Genomic DNA, 17,484 nt, shown 5'->3' on the forward strand with positions numbered 1-17,484 from the left:
GATTATCCACTCTGTAGATAGTGTAGAGTAATGAACGATGACAACAAATGTGGAATCCGCGAAGCTGTTAAATAATTACGAAGAAAATAAAGTAAGAGTGGAGTAACTATACGAAACAAGACGAAGATGAAAAATGGAATGTGATCTATTGGTAAACCGGACTCACTTTTGATCGGTGCTAACAGTTCCTGAAGTGTAGTGTGCGCGTGTCCCACGACGCGGGGGGGTAGTAAAGTTGCTGCTGCGGCTGACGGGGACGACGGGTCCGGTGCTGAAAGCGGCGCGACTTGCCGGCTACCGGCTGGTTCCTGGGCGTCGTCGATTCCGGGCGCGTCGTGCCGACGATGCGGTCACACGACGCCGTTACGTACGGTCGGACGGATAAGGGCGCTCCGTGCAGCACGTCGGTTGCCGATCTGCCGCTGCTTTTGCTCTCCCTCTTCTTGTCGATCGCCGTCACGCGAGTACTGCTGCTGCTGCTGCTGTTGCCGCTGATGCCGCTACTGCTGCTGCTGCTAACGCCGTTGCAGTCGCTGGTGCTACCGCTACTTCTAGTTTTGTTCCTGTTGCGGATGCTGCTCTTGCTGATACTGCTGCTGCTGCTGCTGCTGCTGCTGCTGCTGCTACCTGAATCTCGTTCCAACGAAATGGCGACGAGAAATGACGAACGCGCTGCGGCAGTGCGTGCTATGTCGGGGACCGTCCAACGCGAACCAAGATTTTTCATGTCCGACCTAAGAGGAGTCGAGCAAGCGCTGCGTTGCGATAAGACCGAAGATATCGTAATTCTGATGTTATCAGGAGAGCGCAAGTGTAACGAATAACCAGTTGGTTTCGTGAAATGATATTATACCGTGTTAATGGCTTATTTTTTGACATTTTGGTACAAATTATGAAAGTTCAACGTGAATTACGAAAGAAACGATTTTAAGGTCATATGTCCAACCTGACGTAAGTCTTCATTATAGAAACATGATTAGTATTTCTTTCTGATATTTCAATTAGTATTTCTCGGAATATCACGAGGCCTCGTGGAAGTCATTAGTGAGTAACGTCACCGAATAAACGAGCTACTCCTGCAAATGGGCTACCACCCTTTCGGAAAATGCATACTCACGTGTAAATGAAGCGACGGGTGCGATCAATCCGTTATCCGAAATAACATAGTCTAGTCTTCGAGTCGGTCGATTTTTATCTGCAACAAAAACAGAGAAGCCAGATGAGTGCGCTGAATCCTCTAATTAATGTCACACATAAAAAATTTGGAATTGATATAACACACTTCGTACAAGCAACGAAATCTGCATAAATTTGTGTAAAATATTTAAACTTGTTTAAAAATATTTTATAAAACTATATTGGATACAAAATATTTCTATTGTAAACATATCGCAATGCGACGTGAGTGTTGTATTACAATGTAACACAGAGTCTTATTTATAATACCAATTAAATCGACACTTGATCTCTACATTTACGAACAAGATCCTTCTTCGCGCTAATGGCGTAAAGGATCGTGTTTCTGCCGCAGAAGCTTAATCTTCCTTAATTCGGTAAGGGGAAACATGAAACACAATCTCTTTAAAGTGATTTTTGCGATTGGGATGTGAATCGCCAAAGATGAACACGTGCAGTGATAAGTGATAAACGATCGCGTTTGCGGACGTCCGCGCGCTCGCACGACGGGGAGGGAATTTCGCGCGGATCGTGCCGGCACCCCTATACAGGCGGAGTCGCGGAAAGGTGTCGGTGGTCTTTGACCGAGTTTCGCGCGGTCGATCATATTCCGCCGAAACTCGGTCACATGCGCTTATGCATCGGCGGTGGCGGCGCGGCACCGAGCGCCCGGCCCGGCGATACGCAACGTAGGAAAAGTAAGAGTGAAGGGCTGTTGTTCTCGCCAGTGGAACACGCACATGCATATAGGGTCGGCCGGTACCACGTCGATCGTCCGAGTACGACACGCGGAAGTTCTCGCCGATATTTATAGTTATTTATGTGCTATTCTTTCTATTGACTCTCTCGGCGCTTTCAAAGCTTTTATTTGCCAGAAAGGAAAGACCGCGAAAGGTCTCGCGAGCAGATCCACGTGTTCATAGACAACTCGGGAAAATCGTGAGGATTTACACGCCATAAGTCGCAATGGTTACGTGGTATAGCCGTCATTCTTTTTTTCTTTATCGTTTCGCTATCTTTATTAAGGACGAAATGTAAATTTTTGGTGAGCTTATATTATTATATACAGATGTCAAAATCTGATCAAAACTGCTAGAAGAATGCAGTATATTGGGAGTATTTGTGATGTAAATATTATCTTTCTTGTGTAGCTGTTTGAGTATAACAAATTTTTTGAATAACGAATTTTTCTTTATTAAACAAGAAATCGTGATTATTCATAAAATCATGAGTTGCTTAAATTCATTCTTTCACGAGACTTACGATACCAATCTCCACTACTATATTTCTTACTTACTATGTGGAACATTTTCGTTGCAAGGCAGTATTTTCAATATTTGTATAGTCCGACCTATTTAAGTGCATAATACCCTTGTATTGTAAATGGCCGATATAAGCGGTAGTACAGAAACATGTATAGCAATGGATATTACGTAACTGATCATCGAAAGCAGATAAGTTAATTAAATGGTTAAATCTGTGTACAACTGATTCATACGATTTTTATTCGTACTTTATAATTTTCAAGTAAAATAAACGCGTACTATTAATTTGCTTCTGTAAATCTTGTCGGAAAGATTTAATAGCAAAGTTTCGCAACGGACATGAGATTCTAACATCCTTGTTAATCCAATTATCGTGTACTAATTGCGAGAGTGAATATAAATCAAAAAGTATTTTCTATTTGTCTCGTTAAATTAACGTCACATTTGACTATCTCGGCTAATGATATCGTGTTCCTACACAGAATAAATCGCAGAAATGGAACAAGTTATACCTTGCTTCTAGCTACGACAAAAAAAGAAAATGACAGATAGGGTCGCATAGCACGTCTTTCATTCCGATATTCTCGTTATTAATTAGACGTTCATATACATATATGCAGCAGCAAGAGCAATTATGTTACTTTTAATCTAAATACATTATATCGCACTTTGTATTATATAATTGTTTTGTGGTTTTCCCGTTTACGAAGGAAATCGATGGTTTACAACTTCACGAGATGGCCAACGCGCAAATCGCGTGTCTCGAATCATTTAATGCATGTTTTTTCCTTTACCATATGGCTGCTTTAGATCGTAATGTGAAATTCGCGGAGTCGTGTTCAAAGTATGTGATTTTACTCGCTCATTATAAAATTCCATGAAATGTTCAAAACCATAACAGCGCCCAACCTCTCCATTTGCTTATGTCTAAATCGTAACTATTATTTTATAATATTACAAAAACACAAAAGATCGAGAAAGATAAAAACGCTGCAAAAACACACGCTTAAAATTAAATCTTCCTCTGTTATTTCTAGGAAAAGAGAATGAATTATTGCTGCTTTAATAATATAAATTTTTCCTGCTTTACTAATATAAATTTGAAAGCGCAATTTTGTAATTATTATACTGAAGCTTCGAAATTGTACATATTTCAATATCGGAATATCGTACACTTACGTTTGATCGAGAGGAGATCGGATTAATGTTATTTTGATATTAACTTGACTTATGGCCTTTTGGAATATATTACGGGATAATGGCGAGAGAGATTTTTCTAATTATTCATTAAGTGATATTATATAGAAGCCGCGAAATAATTAGCCAATTTCCCCGATATGAATCAAATGTACGCTTGAACGGAGGTTGTATTTCACGGATATAGAAATGCAATAAAAAGCGGCGCTCTGCCAGCGTGCGAAGCAAGAAGAAACGAGGTCAACTATATCTGCGACAAATCGGCCTTCATCGAGAAATTATACGCGGTAACTGAAACGGGCGGCTACACCAAGCTTAACGAGTAATATTTCTGAAAGAAATTACTGTTTCCCGATTCCCTTTCTGACTCTTCGCATTTACTAATCAAAGCGCAAATGTGCTCTTTACTTCGTTTTACGTTTGTAACCAATTGGCTTCTCAATTTATTCGAGGTAACGCTTCTGCAAAAATTGTCTACTCTTTGCAACTTTATTTAAATGTAAAAAAAAACGCGTATATATCATAGCGGAAAGAGCTTTAAATATGATCAGAAAAATTATAAGATTTAGGAAAAATATAAAATTCAAGAATTAATATAAAATATTAACTGTAAAAGTTAGAATATAATCAGTGCGGAATATGGAATATGGAATAGGAGGGAATATTTAATCAAGAATTTTAATATAGGAAGATGAAGAGGATGTCGAGTGAGAAACACTTTAATATAGTAGTTCATGCAAATTAAGAATTGTCCGCTGAAAAATAAAAATGTAACACCGGTTCGTGATTTATATTAAATCCAAGATTATATGTATAAAATAACTCGTCTAAATTTGATGTGATCGCAATTGTTGGGTAGTTGGGAGTTTACAGAATCCGATTTATGATCATAAATGGATCAATACCAAACGGAACGCGAGAGCATTATACCAAAACAGTTTTTCAGTGCGTCGTTTGCCCGGATTGCGGATCAATAAATCACCATAGTGCATACATCCGCGGCGTCGGTACAAAACGATGCGCGATCCATTTCAATTCTGTCATGCATGCGGAAATGAGACGGTTCGGCGCAGATGAGTCAGTTATCAGCGATCCAATCAGCCTTGACGTTTCTTCTAATAACAATCTCGGGCGTCGGCATATTTTCAGTAAATTAATATACGCGCAATTATCGCATCGTATAGCATTACGATATATACCACTGATTGTGAGTTTCGGTATGTGATGTCAGAAAAAAGCGGCTGGAAAAAAATATTTAGAAAATCTATAAAATGTAACACAGAATCTATAAAAATCTAAAAAATGTAACACAGAAATGCATGTTTCTCCTCTTCTTAATGTTAGTATACCAAGCTATTCAACGTAGATTGTAAAATAGTCACAAACAGACACTGGCGAAATCTTAATTGCTTTTTATATTATTCGATTAATTAGTGTCACAATATTTTTTAGTGATTAAGTATTCAGAGAATGTATTCTTCTTATACAGAGAATGTATATCGATTGCGTTAACTTGCAATTCGAAAGCCTGGGTTGACGCACTTGACCTGACAGCGAAGATATCTCGAACATTTATCTTAAATTTCAATGTTTTCGCAATTATGGTACATCCCTGTGTAACATTTTCTGCGAATTTTGATTCATCCTGGTATATACATCGTAAAAAATTTTTATTATCGAAAATCTGCATATCCATTGACATACATGATACTCACGAATTAAGTACAATAATAGTGACAATCTTGCATGATTTAAATTTAAGATTTTTCTCGGCATTCAATATCTTTGCATTCTCGCGATTTGTTTTAAACTACATCGAAAGATGTGTCGTCTTCTGCTAAGGATACAATAAATAGCTGTCCCATGCAAGTTGTTTGTATCCTACACTAAGCTTTCTCTTTAAAAAGGAACTACCAAAGTACTCGATTTATTGCATCGAGAGAACAAACCTTTGACAAATTATATTGAAAAGTTTCGAATTGCGATGTTTATACGAATATATATAGCTTTAAAAAGCAGTTCGAAACTTCGAAAATTCGTGATGCCACAAAGTTTCACGCGCGGAATAATATTATCGAAAAATTTTCATCAATCTTTTAAAGTCACGTATATAAAATAAGGGAGGACGCGTTTCTTTCAACAATTCCCTAGTCAGTCATCCCTCTTGAAAATCTCAACAATTCAGATATCGGAGGGTGCCACCAGTCTTAAGTATGTAAAAAAAACATACAAAAAATATAATGGGGAGGAAGATGATTCTATAATGGGAAACGAATTCCACAAAATTGTCGATTTCCAATGATTGGATGTTTTCTCGATACCGGACGTTTCAGAGATGCTCGCTGGTGGGCGAACATGAATCATCCAGCCAGCTTAGTCTGGAATTCTGCGTAATCGCAACGCCATATTCGTGAACCCTACACGGTAGCGCCACCAGAAACCACCCCTGGAGTGGAGGAAAACCCTTCCAGTTGCTGGCGACGGCGGCTGGCTGGCCGGTTGGTGGGGCGACGCCGACGCCGACGCCGACGCCGACGTCGCGTGACGTCACGAACCAGGCCGGGTACGTTGCGGAAAAACGTTGTCATGACGACGACCGCTGACGCTACCGTCGTCGTCGCCGCACCGAGCCTTCCGCCACCGCCAATGCCAGGACAGCGCAATCGGAAAAAGCGCTAGGGGGAAATAAAAAAAATGCAAATGTCGTAGGAGTTGTACATGCATGCGTTATGCAATTTGCGTCGTTGACTCGCAATCGGCATGGAAATCGTGGATTCCAAAGGGGTAGAATTGATGCATGCGCTAAAATAGGCAAGTCCATTTGCTGCCCGGATATCCGAACATCAATCGCTTCGCGAGCGGAAATTCCCCGGTTGCTGTTAAAAAACGCGCACACTCTTTGCGTCCTCAATTTTTCACACGCGGAGAGCATTGTTCGTTTGTTCGCGAATTATCCCACGCGCATTTAGATTTACGGATAAATCGGAATATTGCTGAGGTATCAATGGGAATAGGAAGCTATTAAATTATTAAATTTATTGTATAAAGTTATCAATTGTATTAAATTATCGATTAGCGTACCCATTTTATAGTAACACTCGCTAATCTCTTGGTCAACCATTCGCCTACAAGATGTTTTAAACTTTTTCGAATATTAGATATTCAGTGGATTTTATCGACAAGTAATTTACTCGATAATATCCTTCTGCGGTTCTTCGACTTCGATATTCTTTGGCGTGAGAAAGAGATAAATATTGAAATATAACAACCGCGCGAATAAAAGAAGTTTATGGCATGTCGGATTGGCGATAAGGAATGATCGTTGTTTTTAAGATTTATTACCGTGTTTTGAGGTTCACTACACTGAGTTGTGGCTATTAAAGTCGCCCAAATTGAAATATCTACAACGTACGACAGTAAACCGATGACGTTTCGCGTAAATGTAGTGTAGGATTTTGCGATACGATACAAATAACGTGAGCAACGACACAAGTTTCCGAGGTTTCATATTTACGTAATTTATTCCGCTGAAGAGCGGCTCACAGTTTCCGTCGAATAAAAAATTTGACACGGAAAGCGAAGCGCTCTGTTAAGATCAGTTATTCAATTACGTAAATGCGAAGCTTGGAGAACTTGCGTTGCCGCAGGTTTCAACTATGAAAGTAATTGCGCGACGAATATCTTGAATAAGAGACGAGTCATCGTGCTACTTTCAATTTCGTTTAGCAAAGATAAGGCATTTGTTAGAAATTACTTACAAGTCGCGTATTAAAAATTTAATCTCCTTATAATATTTTTTATAACGTAAACTGTAACTTTAAATTCCTATATAATTCCATAAAACAATGATTCAATTACATGCGTGAAATGTCGATATCCAGTAACTGTCTTATATGTAGCTGAGAAGATGGTTACAGAGCTAGCCGATCGAGCCGGGACGAGAGAACGACAGTGAAGGAAAATTGCTTCGCGCCGACGTGCTTGACGTGGCGACAGTGATAATGTTGACTGGGTGTGCCCGGCGTTATTTAGATCGTCTAGATGAGTTGTCCGTCTAAATGACTCACACGATTTCGACGAAACGCCTAATTCATCAGAAGAAATCAATGCGTGGGACAATTCAAAACAAATGCATTCAAAGAATATACTTATATTTGCATTTTTTAAATAAATATATAATGCTTGTAGAGCAGTTTTTATACAAATAGTTCAATTATAATTCTCATAAATATAACTTCCAATTACAAACGCTTTCATTTAAGAATATGATGAAATAAATGCCAAAATAACCAATAAAACATTATCATGTATCAAAACACATGATAAGTTTTATAAAAGATTTAAATCAATTAAATATACGCAGATTATAGATTTGTCTAATTTTATATACAGTTTAAATAACTTTATTATATATATTTGCAATAGTGATGAAAAGTAACATTTGATACTTTAGAAAAATATTTTCGATCGCGGCAAACAAGTATTCACGTCAAGCAATTACGGTCGCCAAGTAGTGATGGCTATTTATGGTCAGACAAACAAACAAAAGTCCGCGGCGCATTAAATGCGATATATCAAATATTCTTTCGTACAAAATGGTGTTGGTATTAGCGTTATTTATTTCTATTTTAGGCTCCGCGAAACGAGAGGGAAGATGGGGCATAAAAGTACGAAGAAAAGGAAGAAAAATATTTCATGCGGTCGCGTAGGCACGCGAGATATGAAAATCTCTACGTAATCTGTTACGAGGATATATCTCGAAATGCAGTAGACTCGGTCGTTGTGTGTTGTATCGCACGAGCGAAGTGGAAACGACGTCCGTACATGTGGATATTCGTTGCATTCGCGACGTTCTGCACTGGCGCGACCCACAAAAGACGAAGTATACCGCGACGCGAAGTATAGCACGAAACAGGGCCATGCGTTCGTGCGAGGGCTATCGATCGATTGCCCGCTTGCCTGCCCGCTTGACTTTCTTGACGGTTCGGCTCGGCATTGCGCTTCCAAGAATCCACTCCCTCCCGCGGGAGATTACCACCCCGCGTCTTCAACCCTCTCACCCTTTCACGCATGAAATCTGCATTTCGTCGTTTCGTTTTTAATTACGCGACAGAACATGTCATCTGTAATCTCCCCAGCTAGAGAAAACAGAATGAAGTTAATTAATTAATGAGGATACTGGATGCAGTTGAAACAGGAAAATGTTGGTCACGAGGAGAATGTTGCTAACGTAAAGCTGAAAGCTAAAGTAATTAGAATTTTCTGTTAATGAACGAGTGAAAAGATTAATCCTTTGCACTTTAACTTGAACAAAAATTGGGGAATAATTCTATTTTTATTTATAAATATTGCTCCGATATCGAAGAGAGATCGATGTAATATTGATGTTACCCAACTTTTATGTAAGTTTCATTGATACATCTTTTTTGTTGTTACATTATCATGAATGATATCGTGATGCGGGATTATAATAAATGCTAGTCATAGCTACAGATTTTTTGTTACAAATAAATATCTGATTTATCTGATAACGCGGTCTTGACCGGAGATAAATCTTCGGTTGCACTGACAAATGGCGGCACTTTAAACTCTCTAAATGATTGATACAATAGACTCGTGCTGAGTGCAGAATAATGGTAGATAACGAGGAATTTCACGGTTTAGAAAGCAGCCTGCATAATGCATTATTTTAGTATTTCGTAACCTATTTCTTTTTCTTCACTTCTTTTTCTTCTCTTTCTCTCTCTCTCTCTCTCTCTCTCTCTCTCTCTCTCTCTCTCTCTCTCTCTCTCTCTCTCTCTCTCTCTCTCTCTCTCTCTCTCTCTCTCTCTCTCTCATTCTCTCTCTCTTTCTCTCGCTCTTTCAGTCTATCTATTTCTATCTCTATCTTTCTCTTTGACCCACTAAAGCCGATTATTTCACACATAAAAAGGGATTAAATTCTTATTACACGCGTTCGGAGTATATTAAATTGTATTAATATCATAATGTAGAGATTATATCTGTTTTATCGTCTGATTTCTAAAATAAAATTTTCATATGGATAAAACCTCCCGTTCTTCCCAAGTAAAAAATATTCAATTTAGTCCATGATCTGCGTTAAATCGTTACATTTGTAACAAAAAAATTTAATATATCAAGTTTGAATCATATAATAATAATATCGCTTATATGTATTCGAACGGGAATGAGTTGCCTGCAGAAACGATTTACATCATTCATTGAACGGCGAGCGCAGAGGTGAGGATATATCTAACACATCTCGACATGCATCGTATCCCTTATTAATAGTTCACCGCTAATGGGGTAGAACAACATGATAAGGCACCGACCGTTTCAAATCGGTCAGAACGAAATGACCCCTGGGGTAGGGATAAAAGATTATTGACGTTCGCGAAATCGGCGAGAGTCCACTCCCGGGTGCGCTCGTACTCGTCTGAGTACACTTGTACTCGAGGACGACGCGGATGAAGGGAAGCATAGCGCACCTGTTGCGTTCGTTCGCCCCGTAAAACCTGCCCCTCTTCCCTCCTAATCCTCCCGCTGCTGCTGCACCCTTTTTTCTGCGCGCGCGCACTTTTGAAAGACTGTCTACTGACTACTGTCTACTGTTGTAATCACAGAAATTAGGCGAGTTTTTATCCCGAACGAAAGGGCAAGCTTTCGTGCACGCGAATCACCCTCGGTCTGTCATATTTAACAGAAAATAGTTTTTCTTAATAATTCGAATGTAATATTTCTATAATTACGGTTAATAAATCATCGAGAGAGAAGAGAGAAGAAAGAGAGACAGAAAGTAAGAGAGAGAGAGAGAAAGAGAGAGAGAGAGAGAGAGAGAGAGAATCTAACATCTGCTTTCTGAATTCTTTATATAATTATATTCAGAAAGTAATACATTTAATTAAAGATTGCTACAAGCAAGAGATTGACCGTAGAGTGCACTTTAGCAACATATGGAAACCAATCGTTCTTTTCGCGCTCTTTTTTTTTCAAAATGAAAATAAATAGCAATGAGGAGGTAAAAAAAGGAAACAAAAATAATATCAGCTGATAAAATGTCAGCGAACAGTTTTATATAATCGCGCAAGACGTTACATACGGACTCATCCTCGTCGAGCACTTCCCACGCCGCGTTCGGCGCGTTAAAAGGAGAGCGGGTAGCCAGGGCGGGTTATCCCGGTGCTCCCCTTTTTCTCGGAGCGTGTCGCTCTTAACGCGGAACTAAGTCCTATTTTAGCACGAATCGGCGATCGCGCGGAGCACATGACGCGACCCTTGACATTATGCCCTATCGATCGTTTATTTATGCCGAGGGATGATTTATCAAACTTTAAGGGATCTCGAGGAACTATCTCGCGGCCGCCGCGCCGTATCAATTATTCTCACGTCTCGCCTATTTCGTACATTTATACGCGCGGAATGCGAGACGGCACGCGAGTATGCGCGGAATCAAGGAATCCGCCTGGTGTTCGCCCCCGTGTGTGTGTACGCGTGTATGGAGGTGTACGTCGATAGGAATATCAGTGCCGTATCACACAAAGGAGCCGAGAGTTGACGCGCGCTCGCGCCTCTGTGTCGCCTTCAATGGACGATGACGTAAGTTACGTCTGCTCACGCACGATTACGCAGCGGATCGAGCTGCTATAAGTTCAAGTATGTTGTGAGATAAAGGCACCATCATTGCGATACCGTTATTAAACGATTAAGGCGAGTTAAACCCGTTTTAATCAAATTGTAGCTTACTTCGAGGAGAAAAATCGCACATTTCACAAAATATTCCAAATCTATCGCACCGCATACTTCGATAACGAGTTTCCTTAATGTATTTAAAAATAGATTTTTTTTCTTGTGCGACAGGAAAACGTTATTCATCGTAAGTGCTGGTCTACAACCTTGCTTTAAAGGGTATTTAAGCTCTAAGCCGTAAGAAATTGACCAATCACAATGGAATGTGAGGAGAATACTCGATTGTGATTGGTCAATTTCTTACGGCTTAGAGCTTAAATACCCTTTAAAGCAAGGTTGTAGACCAGCACTATATAATATTTTATCATCCTCGCACAAACTAATTCCACGCTCAATTTAAAAAAAAAATCCTCTTTTTAATGCACTTTAAGCGGATAGTTAAAGATGCCCTTGGAGCGAAAAACCGCGCGGGTATCGGAACGCAAATCGCTTAACACGTGCTGATGTGCCTTTTTTCCTGCTTCGAGACGCCCGGCAGGAAACGGGCGATCGCGCGAGATAATAAAAACTCGCGTCACTCGCGCGTGAGCGACACGGGAGTGAAAGTGATGGGCGGCTGTGGTCTGTTGCTCGAGAGAATGTATAATATATATCGTTACAGCACAACGCAAGTAGCACGCTTCCTCGCGGGAGAAAGTCCTCCGAGGCGTCGTCGTGCACGGCGCGGTGATCGATACCATCGCGCGGCTCTCAAGCGGATCGTGCAGCTCGTATTGACCGACAATTTTCGCGCGGAGGAAGGTCACCAGCTAGCAGACATGTCACAATCATTGCCGTAATCGCGACGCGATCGATTGCGGCGATCGAAACGACATTAACCGGCCTTGTTGCTCTCATTAACCGTGCACAGCGATATGTTCCGCGTCGCTAATCAAAATTTTCGAGATATCGTCGAGTAGCGGGACGCACACGGCACTAGGACCTTGTGTTTGAACATTAATCCATATAGAAATCTAAGATATTTCTTTTACGTCCCTATTTTCATTTTCTGGCGTTGACTTATCCGGTCATTTAGATTACACACATAGATAGGATAGATTTTAATTTCGATGCAAATTGTTATCAAGAATCCTATGACGGAAATCAATGTCTAATCAGAAATCGTTTATCGTTCGTATATCATTATTCACTCGGGACGCAATAGTTCCCGAGATGTACTGGTCAGATAAGCAATCTTACAGCATTCAGGTTCAATATAAGTATATTATTCATTTTTTATTAAATACTACAAATCCTAAATATTTTCCAAATATAATAAATTAGACATACTATGACTTGTTTATAAAAAAGCATTTTTGCTAAAAACTTTCAAATTTCTAGATATTTATTGGTAAAAATATTGATTGTAGGTATGTCACACACACATCGATTCTGTTTCACTTATTATTGAAAAATATTTTGTCGCTGAAATAATCAAAAATTTTCTGATTAATTTATAAAAAATATACTATACACAAGTACGTCTCTAAAAATGAATTATTATTAATAGGGTTTTTTTTTTAATTGCTTTTTTTATATGCTGGTCTTTTTTCTTTCTCTATCTCTATCACCAAAGCTAAAGTACATATTTGTTTCGTTTTATATACGAACCATAAAAAGAGTTTGTCTTTAAACAAAACAAATCGCTTATACCTGTCACTTTTATTGCGGACAGATTATATAGTTTAGCCAAAAAGAAGATTTGAGCGCGCGCGCGTTATTGACCGACATCGTTTCGAGAGCGTCAGAGAGCGATGGCACGAGCTTAGGATCTTCTTGTACATCCTAGCGTCGGACATAGTCCTCGTGCCGATCACCGTCACCCGCAAGCTCGTCGGGCCGATCCCTGACCGCGACAGCGTCAATCGATATATCGGGAATGGCAGCCACGGCAGGGCCGCGCGTCACGCTACACGTATACGCGACGATATACGCGGGACCTGTGTGGCACACACCTTGGCGATTCGATTGCCAGTCCTATCGCGCGTCGTAATCGAGACCTGGTTACCGATGTAAACGGCGACGCGCACCGCTGGTCGACGCAGCCGACGCAGGCCCTCGAGCTGCATGGAGCGTCGCGAGCGCCGCGTCGCACGCGCCAGTGGAAGTGGTCGAATCAACGACTGGTCAGACATAGCGTCTACTCACGGCTGACACGCTTCACTTCGATCATCATAGGGACTCTTATAGTCAGATCCAAAACTTTTCGCTATAACGTTACACAACGTTAATACGTAACATATTTTTACCACCACGTTTAAAGAAGGTAGACTTTTCACATGAAAAAATAATATGGCGAGTATCACGTCGTATTTTTTTTTAGAAATGGCACTTTCTTTCGTTTAGATGTAAATTTACTGTTTCTCAACATTTTGTCGGATGTCTAAGTACTAAAATCCAATGTTTAACGTCGATATAAATAGCTAAGTTAAAAAAACAGCCCGTTGTTGCTGACAGGATTAAATAACCAGATTGACGGAGATTTAACATTGCTTGGAAATTCTATTCTAGACAATTTCTCTTCTCCAACCAGAGGCCACTAATAGATTTTCCTATATTCTTACTGACATCGAATGCCAAACTCGTGGATTTGTGCCACTTTAAATGTATTATGGAGAGAGAGAAATACATCATTACTCCCATCATTACTCCCACGTTACGTGTCAACGATTATCTCATTAATATGTATCATTATAATGTACGCCCCCGTATGCCTCTACAGCTTGCTTACTTGTGCTATATTTACGGTAGCTACGCCCGTGGTCCTACGGAATGTCAAACAGTCCATCGTGTGTAACATCGCTGATACTAGACGTCTGATTAGATATTCTTAGACTTTGAAGATTATCGATAACTCATATTAAATGATATAAATCGTTGTTTCTGAACAATAGGACAAAACAGTTGCCACGATAATTGAGCAAAACGGAAAGATGCCGTTTTATATTTTTATAAAAAAAATCCGTTCACCAAAAGCTTGCCACGTATTTCAACGTATTTCTCGATATCAGATATCACAAATTAGTATCACATTATTCGTTTCGAGACGGACAACTCGCACGATCTGATTGAAGGAAAGCAGCAAACCGTTTCCAAACGGTAGGATACTTAAGTGGAAAAACATATAAACAGGTCAGACTTTCTCACGTTATCTGTAACAAACTTTTTTAATTGAATAGGATTCGACAAATGCGATATCCTCAAATTTTGCTCGACACTCCGAACTTTGGCAAATGGAATGAGATAGCACGAGTCACTTTGACGATTCGTAGAACGAGTTACGTGGAGGCGAATTAACCTAAATAACTCCGAAACCGAAAGATGAACGAGAGACGTTCGGGAGATGTTTAAGAAAGAACAAGACGACTTTCGGACGCTCCTGTTGTTTAGATGGAGACACACATGTACACTCGAGTTGACACTTACGGTTGAGGAGGTCGAACACTCTCCAGCGTAGATAGTCACCGCTGCGAACGTAAAAGAGAAGCGCAACGTAGCGATATGGAGAGAAGAGAGGCACTGCGACGTCGAGCGGAGAGATAGGGAGGGCGCGGGGGCGGGGGCGGGTTCTGGGATACGCGGGCCTTGCTCGAGATGTAAAGGTAACGCAAACCGAGCACCGTAAGACGACACACTGAGATGCACTTTCACACCAACGATGCAGAAGAAGAACGATCGACGAGACGTGTGTGTGGCGCTAAAAATTCTGCCTCGCGCGCGATGTCCCTCCACTTGCGCGCGTAGACGCGTGCCGCCGTGTGTACACGCGTGTACGGTCCCTCTCCGTTCTTTCCTCTTCCGTTACGCTACGAATTTCGCCTTCCTTTCCCTTTTTTTCCTTCGGCCCTCGGGCGACGATGGCGGACCGCGATACGAGGCGCTCTTTGGTTTCAAGTGATTTTCCCTTCTCTCTTCCTTCGTCTTCGTTTTTATTCTCCTTCACTGTCAACACCTATTCCTTCTCGTATTCTTCTTCTTCTTCTGCTTCTTCCTTCTTCTCCTCCGTCTCTATTCTTCACCGCAGCGGCAAGGACCCGCCCCGTGTCGCGCTACACGAACGTGTAGTGGATGAAGAGAGCGTAAAACTTGCTCTGCGACAACATTATCCGGCCGGTTATCGGTACCTCGGTTTCCTCGTCATTTCGTCTCGCGTCCGTCCTACGGTCTAAGCCGCCCGCGCGCCGCAACGAAAATTGATCGCGTTGCGCGCGACGGTCCCTTCCTCGGGGGACAGGCCCGTCGCCCGTCGACGCGTCCGTGTCCGTGTCCGGCCGCCGCGTCGCCCGTGTTGACGCGGGGCTACTCTCCTTAGCACACCCGGGTCCGTTCGCGCTACGTCCGCTATCACTTTTCGCGCCGCCGTTCTCTCGCGCTGCACCACCCTTAGCTCCGGTCCTAAGCCGTGGAACCGCGCGCGACGGCTCTTTCTTTTCCACTCCCTTCGTTCTTCACTCGACTCTCACCGCCGCACGTTCGTGCACATACACGTACACACGCAACACACACGCTCCACGCGTGCGCGCGCGCGCACGCGCGTGCATACGCCTCACGGACACGCGGTCAAGCACACGCGCGCTAACACACGCGAAATCGGACGCGGCCGAACGCACGCGCGCGCGCGCACGAACGATCGTTCTCTTTATCCCTCTCGTTTCAACTCTCCCTCGGTGGCCGTGTTTCCTTCTCCCTCGAAGCTATGTCCTCCTTCGTTACCTCTACCACCACCACCACCACCACCACCACCACCACTACCACCTACCACCGCTCACTCTCGCCCACTCTTTCCTCCCCTTCTATTTTTCTCCGTCTCTCTCTTTCGACCCTCCTTCACCCTCTGCCTCGCACCGTCACCGCTGGCGTTGTCCCTGCACCTCCTCGGCGTGTCCGACGTTCAACGTCTCACCCTCGGAGCAACGCGGCCGGCACGAAGGGTCGCTCTCTGATAACGCCAGGCCCGAGACCTTCGCTCTCGACGAGTTCACCCCTCGAACTCTCTCGCGCGGTACTTCGTACCCCCGGGTTTCCTCTACGCTGTGCCTACTTCGTGCCGCGAAAGCGACTTCTCCTCGGTGCCGACTGTCGCGATCAGTCGAGTCGACGCGAACCGTTACCGTTACTGCATCGCCACGCGCCAGTCTTCCGCGCAGCGGACTCCGCGGAAACTAGACACGGGGCACCCGCACCCGCACCCCGCTCCACGACCACTATACCTCATTCGCGATCTGCTACCAATCCCCCGCCACTCCGTCGACCACCTTGCGCCCTGTAAAGCCGCGATTCCAAGTCCGCGCCGAGAGTCGAGACCGGCGGCGCGACAATCCCCCCGAGGACGATTCGAACTGGCTGGCGGGTGACCGAGGTGACGTTGCGACTTGCGACCACCACCGGTCACTACTGCCGCGAACGGAATCGTCGCGAGGGTGCGGGTAGCACCCTCTTTCTTTTCTCTCTTTTTTCCTTTCCTTTCGAGAACGCGAGCCTTTCCCAAAGGGTGGCGAAACGACGGTACCACCGAGGGCACCGAGACGACACGGGGCGAGATCAATGCTCCGTTCAGGGCTCGTAAGTGCTTGCGTGGTGCGCTTCCGTAGCACGGGGTGGATCAATGAAAACGTACCCCTCCACCTCGGTGTCGTGGACGTGGCCCCGCGCCACCCTTTGACGCTCCGCGACGGAGGGAAACGCGGTACCATACCGCGCCACTCTTATGCCCGTATCACACTAGCGATTGGCGATTGCGTTTACGTTTGCGTCTACGTCTTTTGACCAATCAGAACGGAAATCGCGAATCGCAATCGCCAGCAGCTACTTTCTGATTGGTCAAGAGACGTAGACGCAAACGCCAATCGCTATAGTGTGATACGGGCATTACAACCACTGCCTGAAAACATTCACCCGCACCTGACAGAGTTGCCGTTCGGAAGACCGGGCAGCACGGCAGCATCGCTGGTGGGGGTGGGGATGGCTGGCGGCGTACAGGCGTCCCCTCCTAGCCACCACTACGCTGCACTACGCTGTACACAGAGGCCTAGTTTACACCGATCTCTTGATACGCGTATCAAATAGTATATTTGAGCTGATTAGCCAATAATCAAACTAATTTACTAGTTATTTACTATTT

The 17,484-nt window shown here is 42.9% G+C and overlaps 1 protein-coding gene and 1 long non-coding RNA gene across 16 annotated transcripts in view; one reads left to right on the forward strand and one right to left on the reverse strand.

Annotated features, from left to right (window-relative positions):
- Para (sodium voltage-gated channel paralytic) overlaps positions 1 to 307 on the reverse strand; it is a 48,684-nt gene extending 48,377 nt beyond the window's left edge. For all 15 annotated transcript variants that reach the window (XM_071698510.1, XM_071698512.1, XM_071698511.1 and 12 more), the window contains exon 1: positions 167 to 307. The gene's annotated coding sequence lies outside the window, so the exon portion shown is untranslated. The remainder of the gene's footprint in view (positions 1 to 166) is intronic.
- The window catches only part of LOC139768403 (uncharacterized), a 60,086-nt gene that overhangs the window by 36,905 nt on the left and 5,697 nt on the right, over positions 1 to 17,484 (forward strand). The gene's annotated exons all lie outside the window — the stretch shown is intronic.

This window comes from Temnothorax nylanderi, unplaced genomic scaffold (assembly GCF_030848795.1).
Source record: "Temnothorax nylanderi isolate EJ_2023f unplaced genomic scaffold, tnyl_v1.0 TNYL_tig0016_pilon, whole genome shotgun sequence".
In the NCBI taxonomy this organism is placed as follows: Eukaryota; Metazoa; Arthropoda; class Insecta; order Hymenoptera; family Formicidae; genus Temnothorax; species Temnothorax nylanderi.